General features: G+C 35.3%; 1 pseudogene; it reads right to left on the reverse strand.

The window, feature by feature from the left end:
* Positions 1 to 935: 935 nt before the first annotated feature.
* On the reverse strand, positions 936 to 11,919 carry LOC132309162 (protein BONZAI 3-like; annotated as a pseudogene).
* Between the last annotated feature and the right edge of the window lie 1,002 nt (positions 11,920 to 12,921).

The following is a 12,921-nucleotide window of genomic DNA, read 5'->3' on the forward strand; positions in this document are numbered from 1 at the left end:
TGAAACACGCTCCAATAGTGGCCGACCCAACACTAATTTTTTTTTTTTTTGTTAAATATGACTGCTCTCAAACAAAATTTGTTAAAAATGAAATGGACTTGTATTGGTGGTGTTCATAAAAAAAGAAAAAGAATGAGATACGTAATTATCACGGTAAATAACTTATTAAGAGTATCCTATGTGGATGTTTTATGGCGAGCCAAGCCGGTGTGGAGCTCGCCACATGAGAGACTCCATCCGGTGATATGCCACATTTATTTTTATTATTATTCAATTTTTTTTTTGAAAATTCAAATAATCGATATATATAAATGAACAGTATAATGGGGTTGGCCCAATGCTTACAACACCTATGGAAACATTGTGGTAAACCAGGACAAGAAGGCCCAAAGGACCAAAACAGCCCCAGCAGGCCCAGGGTATACAATAACCAATGCGTTAAGAGTTGGGGCAAGCTCCAGTGAATCAAGCCATCACTGAAATAAAAAAAGTGACCAGCCCAGTCAACTGTCACTTTAAGGCCACCAAAAGTGGCCATTCGAGTGGATAATCACCACCAAATGATAATTTTTAAAAGTGTAGTGATATGGCTCATTGTAAACCACTTATTTTCTCACATGAAGGAAAAACACAAAAAGACTCAGGCTGAAATATTTTGATCCTTAAAAGAAGACAGTAAACAAGTACCTCCAACTATACTGTGGAACAATTTATGTTACTGTTTCATAAACCAAAGAATCTCTACTTCTTAAGGATATGCACTTTTATTTATTAGTTTCCCTTCACATCAGCAAATTCTAAGTAATTCTTGTACAAGCAATGATTTCTGCTGATTCTAAGCAATTGCTGTAAATGTAATGATGTCAGCGTAGCTTCAATAAAAATGACCACTATTTCCTTCAGTCTGACAGTTTTATGGTGATTTCGACTATTCATTAAGACGCTTGAGAAGAAGTTTGGGCTACATTGGTCGTGTGTGGTTTGATGTCTCTACTGCGCATGTTAGTCAAGAACTGGCCAGGTAGTTCTTCCAAGAGAGCCTGAACAACGGAGATTTGCACACCTGCACCAGGGAAGAAAAAAAAGGTTCTATTTACAGTGATAGAAAAGCAGATGAAAACTACAATGAAACATAACGACGAGGATAGTTTCGTGTAACCAAGGATGCCACAGTTGGCTGTACATATAATTAATTAATTAGTACACAAACTGTGTGAGGGCAAGCCTTGGGGCAATAGTAAGATTGCTCCATCGTGACCTGGAGGTCACGGGTTCCAAACAATGTAACAGCAGCTCCGCATGTGGAGATAAAGTTATGTACATCTAACCCTCCTTAGATCAACAATGCCTGGAGCCTTGTGCACTGGAATTGTCCTGTTTTTACACAAACTATCTCGAAAATTGCAAGGTTTACAATCAGGTTCAAAAGTGTTTACCAGCAGAACAAAACTGAGGTCATTAGATGATATTAGAGCTCTATTCAAGCTAAGACAACATGAAGTGGCACTGCTAAAAGTAATATAGATCTCCTGGTCAGGGCATAAAAAGGCAGCAATGCACTATTGATTGGTAGCGTAGCTAGTTCTACAACCTAGCTATTCCTTTCAATATCAACTTAAGAGGTACAAATCTTGCACAGCAATAACTTGCAGTAGGGGCAATGGCAGTTTGCCCACCATCACCATTGATATTTCCGTCAAAACCACTCTCTCAACCGTTGGGAAAACTATATTTCTCAATTCCAATCAATTAGAATAGAGTTCAAACCTCACCGTCATCCTAATTAAAAATTGAAAAACATGTGTTGGGCAAAAAAAAACGCTACACGTGAGGGGGCGTGTTGGAGGATATAAATATTAAAGTTAAGCTCTTGGATTAGATGGATGTTAACAGTAAGTACCCAATGAACATCAAAAATTCGATCTTGAACACCTCACAACTTCACTATTTGGTATTAATAACCAAGAGCTTCTTTGAAATCACCTTCAGCTTGAGCTTTCATTAACAGGCAAGCTAAATAGCTTAAAGCATCAAAGGCTGACAATACTATTGTAGGTACCCAATACCCTAGAAATTAAATGGGAGCATGTAAAGAACAATTATATTTTAGAATTGAATTTGAGGATTTAATAAATAGGTGACTCCGCAATGTGTTATCAAATTTGATTCCATCAATCTGTCATGCCCAAATAGAGAAAAAAATAAAAATAAAAATAAAAATAAATAAATAAATAAATCTGACTGAAATGTTCTTCCATCTTTAAAATTTGTAAAGCAACGCAAAGATGAGCTCACCTTGCACATCACGCAATGGAACAAACTGTACACTGTCTTGTGTAGCTATCCTTCCTGTGGAACTCTCTAATCTGTGTCCATTATCAGCATCTAGGATATGCAAGATAACACAATTATATTAACATACCAATTTTCACGGCGGGTTTTGTAAAAGGAAATCATCCAACACCCTCAATGAAAAGATTTAGTACTGTTATCCTAAACAAAGAGAATTAATTGAAGGCCAATCTGAATACATAAAATAGGGATATACCTCCATTTGTTCAAAATCTGCACCACCAACTCCAACAATAAGAATTGAAAGGGGTAGGTCAGATGCTCTTACCAAAGCATCTTTAGTTTCTTGAAGATCAGTAAGGACGCCATCCTACAAAAGTATGAAATTATTTTACTACAAAAATAAAAATAAGAAAGAACAAGAAAGAAGCAAAAATTGGTCGTTTTGAGTCATAACCGTTATAATCAGCAAGACAAAGTACTTGCTGTTGTTGGATTGGGAATGCCCAGCAATTTCTGCAGCCTTGTTGATCACTTGACCAAATAAGGTGGGTCCATCAAGAGCAACACTGTGCAGAGCACTTGCATAAGCAGCCATTATACCTTCTACTCCTTCAACCTGTAACATGAAGGGAAATTGACCATCACATCATGTAAAAGATGCAAACAACCAAGACTTATTTAGTTATTCGTCAATGATGGCAGCATCACTACGCACATACACCCATCACCGGTATGAAAATATGAAGTTTAAGGCAGCATACTGCACAAAAAAATCAAGTCTTTCCACATGGTCTGGTACCTTTTATACAATTTTTTTTTTTGGTCCTGACAAATTAGGAGGAGGGTGGACTCGAACATAGACACACCCGCTTGGGGAGCTGGGCGCTCTACCAACTAGGCCACTGGGTAATGCCCTGATATCTTTTATACATAAACCAAGATAAATCCGAGACTAATGACAGAGTAGGCTAAACAACCTTTGGCACTGGCCTTTGTCGCCTAGATGTATCTTAACTGTGTTCCTATGTGAGAAATCACAGAATGAAAAGATACCACCTTACCAGCAATTTGAAAGGTGGCATGCCTTGCATTTGGGCACGAGACAGGGAGAGCATTAACCAATAACGAAAAACATGTACAGAAGGATGTCTCTTCCATTCCTTGCAAGAGATTTTTACCTCAAAGCCACTTGTACCGCCCAAGTTAAAACAATGAGATACTGAACCATCATTTGTCCTTCCTCCAAAGCCCCAAGCAGGAAAAACCCTATCAGAATCATAGAATTGTTCACCAACCTCCATTATAGCCTGCAAGGAGTTCAGTCATTAACTTGTTCACTCACTATATCAATCAATGATTATTTTCTATCATGTGCAAAAAGAAGACTGCAGAGAACAAAACTTTCTGTGCATGACAATTAACTTGTACATTGCCAACTTGGTAAACAAATAAATAGGCCTAACACCTCAAAAAAACCCTACTGAAAACTGTCTAATTTATCATACGGAGTTATTCATAAAATCAGTAGTTCATAATCACATTGACGGGTTATATCATTCTGATCAACTGATAAAAATTGTTTATGAGTCTGCATTCCCATGGGAGATTCAAGGTATCAGACTTTATGGTAGGCTCTTTAGCCCCAAGATAAGCTAGCAAAAATTTTAAAACTTATTCTTGAAGCATAGATACTTCCAAATTTGAGAACACCATAGGTAGCAACTCAAGGGTATCTGACTTAAGGGTAGGCTCTTTATCCTCAATATAAGCTAGTGAAGATTTTAAAAATTATTATTGAAGCATAGATACTTCCAGATTTGAGAACACCACAGGTGAAACCGCCTTACCTGCTGGTAAGCATTCAACCGGCCTGAAGGATCAATGTAGTGCAATGATTCTATACTTTGAGGATTTTCCATTTGAGGCTGGACAAAATTTAAATTTCAGTTCATGAGCCAAGCAACTGTATATACAAAATAAAATCGACTGGAATGGTATATTTTTTTAGAATGTTGAAGGTCTATTACCAGTAAAATCAACAGTAACCATAAAGTTAACTTCAAAGCCACTAGAAATGTAATCAAGAAAACTATACCGTTCTTTACAACAAATCCATCCATAAAAAGTTGACCCTTCAGAACCTAACGATAGATAAGCACAGTGCAGGGTTCACACATGGCAGACATACAATAAGTGGCTAAAATCCTTTCAAAGTACAAAATAAGTACCTTTTCATGACTCCGTTCACACATGGAAGACATACAACAAGTGGCTAAAATCCTTTTCAAGTACAAAATAAGTGCCCTTTCATGACCCTGGAGAGCAGACGGTAAGACAAAATTTGCACCAATCTTTTCTTTGTGAAGTTTTTCCAGGTCCGACACTGATTTCTGCATTTTATTGTTCCACATGAACTGCAGTGTCAATATAATGAGCAATAAAAAATAAAAATAAAAAGATTTTGTAAAAAAAAAAATAAAATAAAATAAAACATGCAAACAGGCAGAGGGAAAAAAACAAAAGGAACTTGACTGACAAAAGGAAAATAGAGAAAAGGAATTGACCAGATGAATAAATTGATCAGTTACCTGAGGAGTACATGATTTCCAGTGCTATTGAAATCAAAGCACTCAATAACTAATGGGTTATCCTGCACCAAAGAAGAATTTTCTCGGGTAAAATCAATTTTTTTTTAACAAATCTGGATCATGGGACAAAGTGTTCTGGTTAAGCGATAAAAGAATTCTATCATTCTTCAGTTACGTTTGCAACAATAACTAAGTATCCAAGATGCAAAATCTTAAGAGCCTTTATGTTAAATTAGCTCAAAACTTAAATCATTGCCACATAAACATGAGACAACCAAAGGTATCTTTAATTAAACATAATCTATTCTAGTTCTGATTACAAGAATTGACAAACTTGCCTTGCTCCCAAATTGCTGCACTGTGAGGCACAGGGGCTTCCAAATTGGATTCAATTTGTTATTCACAACTTCTGTCTTGCAAATTGGAACAGTACTACCACTCCCAACAATCCTAGAAATTCTCAAAAAAGGATCCTAAAAGGAGTAAAGAAGAAAAAGTATCTAAGAGCCAAAATTCCACAAGAAACTCAAAGCTCCATAATGATATCTGCTTTCAACTATGCACACTTTTGGAAAACAGGTCCATGTTTTTCAAGTTGGAACAATGGAATGTCATCTCAACAGCATTCCTTGAACCAACAGTTTCCTCAGCATGGACAGTTAGTGTCCCCTAGTTTTTCAGACCACTGTGCCCATTTTTATTGTGAAGACTAAGGGTCAAACTCCGACTTTGTTTAGTCACCATCTGTCAAGAGTTAAACATGTGAGACTGCTAAACAGGTCAACAAATAGTTTTTTTTTCAATATCGAAATAGTGATTGCAATGTTTCATTACATTATAGCTTTCAAAAAAAAAAAAACATTTCATTACATAATATTTCAAATTGCACCACTTATGTAATATATGGAACAAACTCAATAAAATAGGCACACAAAAGAGCTTGAAAAGTGTGCAACATCATTGTTGAGTTTGATTTGGGCGGCAGTGAATCCAAGGAACTAACCTCAGATACTACACAAATGGCTTCACCAAGAAATTTGTGATCTTCCAACTTCAGCATCTGCAATGTAACAAAATGGAACTATCAACTTTATCATTTACAAACTTTAAGTTTACTTATGATGATCAAAAGTTGCTATTAGTTAATATTGTGGTGACTGGTGGGACAAATGAATTGCAACCGAACACCTTCGAAGTACATAATGTTAACTTATATTGCGGTACATAAAATCACACACTCAATCTTTTTGCATTGCTTGAAGAAAAATAAGTTTTATGAATAAAGTCCACCGTCATTATTCCAAGTCATAAAAAAAATAAAAGGTTTGCCTGTGAAGCAAGGTTGTATAATTGGAATCGTATATTGGATCAATTGATAGGTCTTTCGAATCGGTTTGAGAATCAAAAATATTCTACAAAAAAATAAAAATAAAAATTATAATAATATTTGTGTAGCTTAAGAATCCTTTAAATTACATCAAAAGGCTAAAACTCTTGAAAAAATAAAATAAAAAATTAAAACAAATATTTCGAGAAGATATATTTCCAAGAACTGTCCCTAAGAATGTTGAAGTGCATTAACCATTGCACAATTAAAAAATATTTATAAAAACATTTAATTGATATAGCATTAATTATGATAGCACATTACAATAGTATATGTAAATGTAATATATATATATATATATATATATATATATATATATATATAAAGGTTCATGAATCATCATTTGCCAGTGATGAAATGCCTGACCCTAGGTCCCAGCGAAAGGCTGTAAAGCAAGCCTTGGCCCCGGGCCTAAGTGACAGTGAAGTAGTGGGCCTACCCATCCCAACCAGGGGTATGCTGGGAATCGCAAAAAGCAGCACCTTACGATGTTCATGACCAATCGGATCCTCATGAACAGGGGGATATTTACTCCTTAACGGCTGGGATCTGTCTTTCTTAGTTCTATAGTGGACGGAGATCATAGTCAAAATAAGGGAATTATATTACCTAATGAGTTGCCAAAGCAGTTGACTACTCTGCAATAACGTTGCAGATTTAAAAAGGTGAAGAAAATTTTGTTATGATTGTCTTACTTAGGACATTTGAGTGAGTCTTGATCTTTGTTTTATAACATTATTTGGGTCTCAAGTTCTCATAAAAAAGTATAAAATGAAACATCATCTTAAGGGCATACAGGAGGATCAGTAGAATTAGGAATTTAAGAGTCTACCCTTTTTGGAATTTTTGTGGGACTAGGATTGAAACCCCTGCTTTATATGTTTTCTTGTTCACCTCAGAGCCAAATTGACAGCAGTAAGAAATTGTAAATGCACTGAACTGTAGCATATTCAGTAAAAATAGAAAGAATAAAAAGAAAAAGCTCCATATATTTTCCCGATTCTAAATTTTTTGCACCTAACTCACAGCTATCACACGTGTATGACGTAAAGTACGTTCCACAACAAGGAAAACAAGTTGAATTGGGCACCCATTACTTTGTGTAAGCCACTTAAAAAAACACCTGACTTGGCACAAACAACAGATCTATAGTTATGTTCTATTTCAATTTCACTATCAGTAAGAGTACAAACAAAAGCATCTCATACTGTCTAGTATAATATTAGACAACACACATCTTAGATATTTTAAAAACTGAATATTTTTATCCATTTTCATCAGAATTCCAAATCCAAACCAAAAGCAATAGCAACTGCCTCATTGGAAAATATTACCATGATTACTTTTTGGGTGAATCTTAATTCTTTATCGATATTCCCCGATATTGGTATATTGCATTCTTTAGGCATTGGCAAATGTAAAATAAATCTCAGCTACATATTGAGGTTTATTGAATTCAAATCCGAGTACTAAATGAACTGAGAAAGTGAAATCATAATGTACCTTCACTGGTAAACTGCGGTATTTATCCACATCATACAGACGAAAGCTAAAAAAACAAAATGGGTAATCATGTGAAGTAAATTCTCAAGGCCAAGAAAGGTCTACCAGATATAGTGAACAAGACAATTCCACACAAGGATGAGGAGAAATATGACAAGCGTACATCAGAGGCTGAACAATCTCAAACTGAAACGAAAGATTATTTTCCTCGATCCAAACAGGATCCAAATTGTTCATTATCACTTCCGTACGACCAAGTTCCTCTAAGGTTCCATCTTTTTTCTTTGCATATACTACTGCCATAGGATCACTCTACAATGAAAAAATAAAATTCCAAGGTTCTATTATGACAATTTGGGCAGAATTCATTAATACATATTAGAGAGTATATATCAACCTATCAAGCCAGGTGGCCTTTGGCCTCGATCTAGGTCTCTAATGAATGAATTATATAAAAAATATTTATGAATTCCCCCTCATAGGGAGTTGGAAATGAAGGGCATAAATCAAAACTTGTGGATCAAATATTTGATTTTGGCGACTCCAGAATCACTTTCCCACATTTCTTAAGAGCGTTTTTCTTACTAGTTGGTAGCCCTCACCCCCCAAAAAAAAAAATTGTTTGCACTCAAGAACAATCAAAATTTAGACCTGAATCCTGATGCTTTCTGAGGCACCAGGGCTAAGTGACTTACCCACTTGAGCCAACCCCTTGGAGTTCAAATTTCCTGAGAGTTGATAATGGCTATTCACATATGTAATATGGTCCATTTAGTAGACATGAAATTTCTAGAGAGAGAGCAGAATGGAGGCAGTACCTAACCGACCAACCATGTCTTTATAAATAATAAAAAAAACCCTTTACAAGTGATGGGGGATTCCATTAGGACGTTATCTTTTTGTATGAGATTTACTTTCCTAAAATATAATAACAAGCTTTTAAATACATTATCACAAACTGATATGAATATGGTGGAATGATAATAGACTTGTTCAACGATTCCTAAATTGAGATTCACAGTACCAACTTTAAAATTGAAGATGACACATAATTATCATTTTATATAAATGTGCAAGGGACAAATAATGAACCATTTAATGTACTACTTTCCAAAAAAGAACCATTTAAGGTACTAATTTAATTTGTATCCTTCCCTACCCTCATGTTCTTGTGTTACGAAAATTGTAACTGGTAATATTTCCCAAGGATGGCAATGTGCAGCACTAAACAAGTACCCCACCGAACCCACCCTGTCCTATAATAACAGGATGTATGCCAGAGAGCGGTATAGGGTCAAGGATAAAACAAGAAAATTAGACCACAAAGGGAATGGGACAGGTAGGGTTATTATTCCAGCCCATTTTATGATTAATATATTATTACATCTAAAAAATTCAATATCACCAGAAAGGCCACAACTTCTACTGCCAAGTTATTATGGAAACTGCTACTATAGTACATGGACCATGGTCCACATAGGGAGCCTATCCATCATAAATTTCCCTGTGGTACTGTTGATGGTTGTAAAAACTAATTATAGTGAAAAAGGCAGCACATACTATAACACATCATGGTTGTAAAATCAGATGAAAATGGTTTATATTTTTACCAACCTCAATCCCATCCCTGTTCCCTTCTCTTCTCCCCAAGCACTCCTAGGGGCATTTCATTCCTCACACGCCTCATGCTTTGTCTTAGATTGAAGACGAGCCACAGAGGTCATCTAATCCCAAATTCGCCCCGTTACCATCCCAATTTTGCCTTTTGAAACGAATTTATCATAACTGGGTGAGATAGATAGCATTTAGGAAATGCACAGTGGATCAGGTGTAGTTTGTTATAGCTGAATCATCATCATATATTGAGCAAAGGTCAGTATATGATATATCGCACGCTGAATTTTCCTTAAATTGTAATTTTTTGTAAAAACTATTCTTTCCTTTTCTCAATTTCTTAAGCATTTCACTAAACGCTCTATTTTTAAAATGACTCCTCTCCAAATATTTAAAACCTATAGCATATTGCAACACACAAATATAGGAATATGATGCAAGACACAGAATTAGACAATATAAGTGACATGCACTTCAAGCATAGGCTTTTAGAATCAATATGGGTAGTTCAAAGAGTCATAGCAAGGTGTTTCTACTCTTATGAGTTGTAGGTTACCCTTCTTAAATTACATCTACCTACATTTTCTTAATTCTTGTAATATCTCTGGGTCTAGTGTAGACAATTCTGTTTAATACAAATATTTGTCACTCCAAAAATCAGATTCTCAAGGCCGGTCAATAAATACCGAGAAGTCACTGAAAATTGAACAGCAGAACCAGTGAACAGTTGCTGAGGCAGTCCTTCCCGCACATTAAGATCACGGACAAAGCATACTGAGCCACTTATACTAAGACAGACTTGTACAACAAGAACAAAAGAAGACCCACGCACGGCAAAACAATATTCAAATATAGCAACATATAAAAAGATTCTAGGAACAATAAAAATCAATGTGAACCCATCTCAATGAAAATATAGTTATCGCATGCATCCTAAAATATTAAATTATGTATTTGATAACATACCTTTGAAATGATGTCACGATCACGTAATTTTGAAGCTGATAGAGATAACTGCATTTCAATTCAAACACATTATTGCATCATGTACAATGAATTCAAATAGACAGTGTGTGAAGACCATGAAAAGAAAATAGGTAAGCTTAGAACAAGGAAACTATACTGCAAGGAAACTATACTGCATCACAATTACCTTAGATAAAATTTATGATTTATTCTTCCCCCTCCCTCCACAACAATAAATAAATAAGAACCCTCCTATACTGCAATTTGGTCTACTGGCATTTCCTATAGCATCACATGTTTTGGTGAATTGACCTTAGATATAATGACTGGTAGTGAAATAAGTCAACCCCCTCAACCTACTAGTGGGGTGTTAACCACCCTCCCCGGTGCCCTAGAAAGCCCAATGCAATTGAGAGGATTTTTCTCCCAAATAAAAAACCATATGATAGTGTGGTAATATCAATTGATAGACCTTGACAAAGATCAATTGAGTCACACCGTCAGTTGACACTTGACGATGTCATTGAGTTTAAGAATCAAACATTTTATATCCACCCAATTCACTATCTTTTGCACTTCCATAGCTCTATGGGGCGTTCAATGACTAAAAATGTTTCCTGTTTTCTGTTGTCAACTCTTAAAAAGAAAAACAAAAACCGAAATCATGTTCTAGTAATACGTTTTTCTAAAGTTGAAAACGTTTTTCATTTTGTGAAGAAAAAGAAAGTATAATTTTCATGCTTCTTGTTTGGCAAGTGTTTTCGTTGCGTGTTTCATGTTGTGGGTGGCGTATAACACCACAACGCGTTTGGTAACCGGTTGCCATTTGAAAATAACCCGATTTGTTGATGAAAAGAGGCCCAAACAGGAAACACCATGTTCTCGCATGGTCGCATTGCAGTGAACAGTACCACATAAAAAATAAAAAATTTGTAGCATGCCCTTTTAACTAGCCATTTTTGTCTCTCAATTATGCAACACTTTGACGTTACCAAACATGTTTTCATATTTTCACTTCAAAAAAATCCTGCAACAAATTTTACTAAACGCACCCCAACTGTGCATGCTTCCAATCACAAATGAACACACACCATAACAAAAACATTGTTTCTGTATCGAATGAAAACAAAAACGCATAACAGCAACAGTTGCCAAATGAGCCCTTAATTTTTTATTTTCTTTCTGTAAATCCAAGAAATTCTCCCATTCTAACGAGAAGAGGAAGCCAAAAATGTCGCAAAGCACACTCAACAACAACAATTCAACAAAACATTGACCACATGGGTAGAAATTGACCCAACATTGACAGCACAGTGAGAACTAGGGTTTTTTGGGATGATATAAAGGTGGTCACGAGTACTAAATTAGAAGTGTGTGAGTGTTTATATAATATATATGTGTATTTACCTCGATTTGTGTAAAGAGAGCATGAAGACCCTTTGTTCTAAAGAATTTGTCAACAGCGTCGTTGTGGGCTGCTCCACCACCAACATCGTTCGTCATCTGCACGGCCCCTCCGCCCACTGCTTGTTGCCCTCCTCTTAGGTACGAAAAGCACATTCTCATCTCTCACTCTCTCCTCCCTCTCTCTCTCTACAATATCTGAAATGTATAATATATATACTCTTTCCTCTGTAAAACTCCAAATTTCGTATGCCGGTAATTCCAAAACTCATCTCTCTCTTCTGGGTTCTCCAATTTGAGTAGATGGTAGCAGTTACTTGGAACTGAAGAAGCGTGTTAGAGTGAATGAATTAATCTCTACTTTTGCCAAAACCATTAATTACAGAGTATATTTATTAATATCTGAGTGATGAAGAAGGAATCATTCTTGACTTTGCTCTCATCATCTTAATTAGAGGAACGTATCTCAGGTATGAAGCAACAGCAAACATTCTTTACTTTGCTTGCTCTCATCAATCTTATAAGAATCTCGTTTCTTCCTCCATATCTGTATGTATCATTTGCAGCAGGTGATGTCTTGGGATTGTAGGGGTTAAGTGGCATGGACCCGAGTATATAAAAAATTTTAAAAAATAGAATACACACTATTATATATAAATATTTATTATATATATTATTTTAAAATTTATATTTATTTATAATTTTTATACTAAGTTTCGTTCTAAAATGATTTAAAAGAGATTTGGTGGAACTCCGGGCTTGCAATTAGGTTGTAGGGGTTACGGATTGGATGTCTAAATTGTTCACGCTGTAATGATAGAATCTTGTGTCTGAATGGGGTAACTCACTTTTTATAAATAATGGAAAAAATGATTAAAAAATGCCAAACTCTACTTATTTCATTATGGTAATAATTTTTATATTATATATAAAGATATTCAACTAATTTGTATGGTGTTTTAATTTTAAATGAATATGTATATTTGTCTTCGTGCGTTTATATTATTGAATATTATTTTCAATATTACTAAATAGACTTATATTAAAAATATTAGAAAGTGTAGACTAAGTGTGTAAAATAATAAAATTAAAATTTTATTTATAAACACGTATATGAAGTGTCAGACACATGACCGTGTCAGTATTTATGATTGTGAGTATCCT

The sequence above is a fragment of the Cornus florida genome, unplaced genomic scaffold (genome assembly GCF_030987335.1).
Source record: "Cornus florida cultivar Cherokee Brave unplaced genomic scaffold, ASM3098733v1 CherokeeBrave_3.0.0_Hap2_Chr05, whole genome shotgun sequence".
In the NCBI taxonomy this organism is placed as follows: Eukaryota; Viridiplantae; Streptophyta; class Magnoliopsida; order Cornales; family Cornaceae; genus Cornus; species Cornus florida.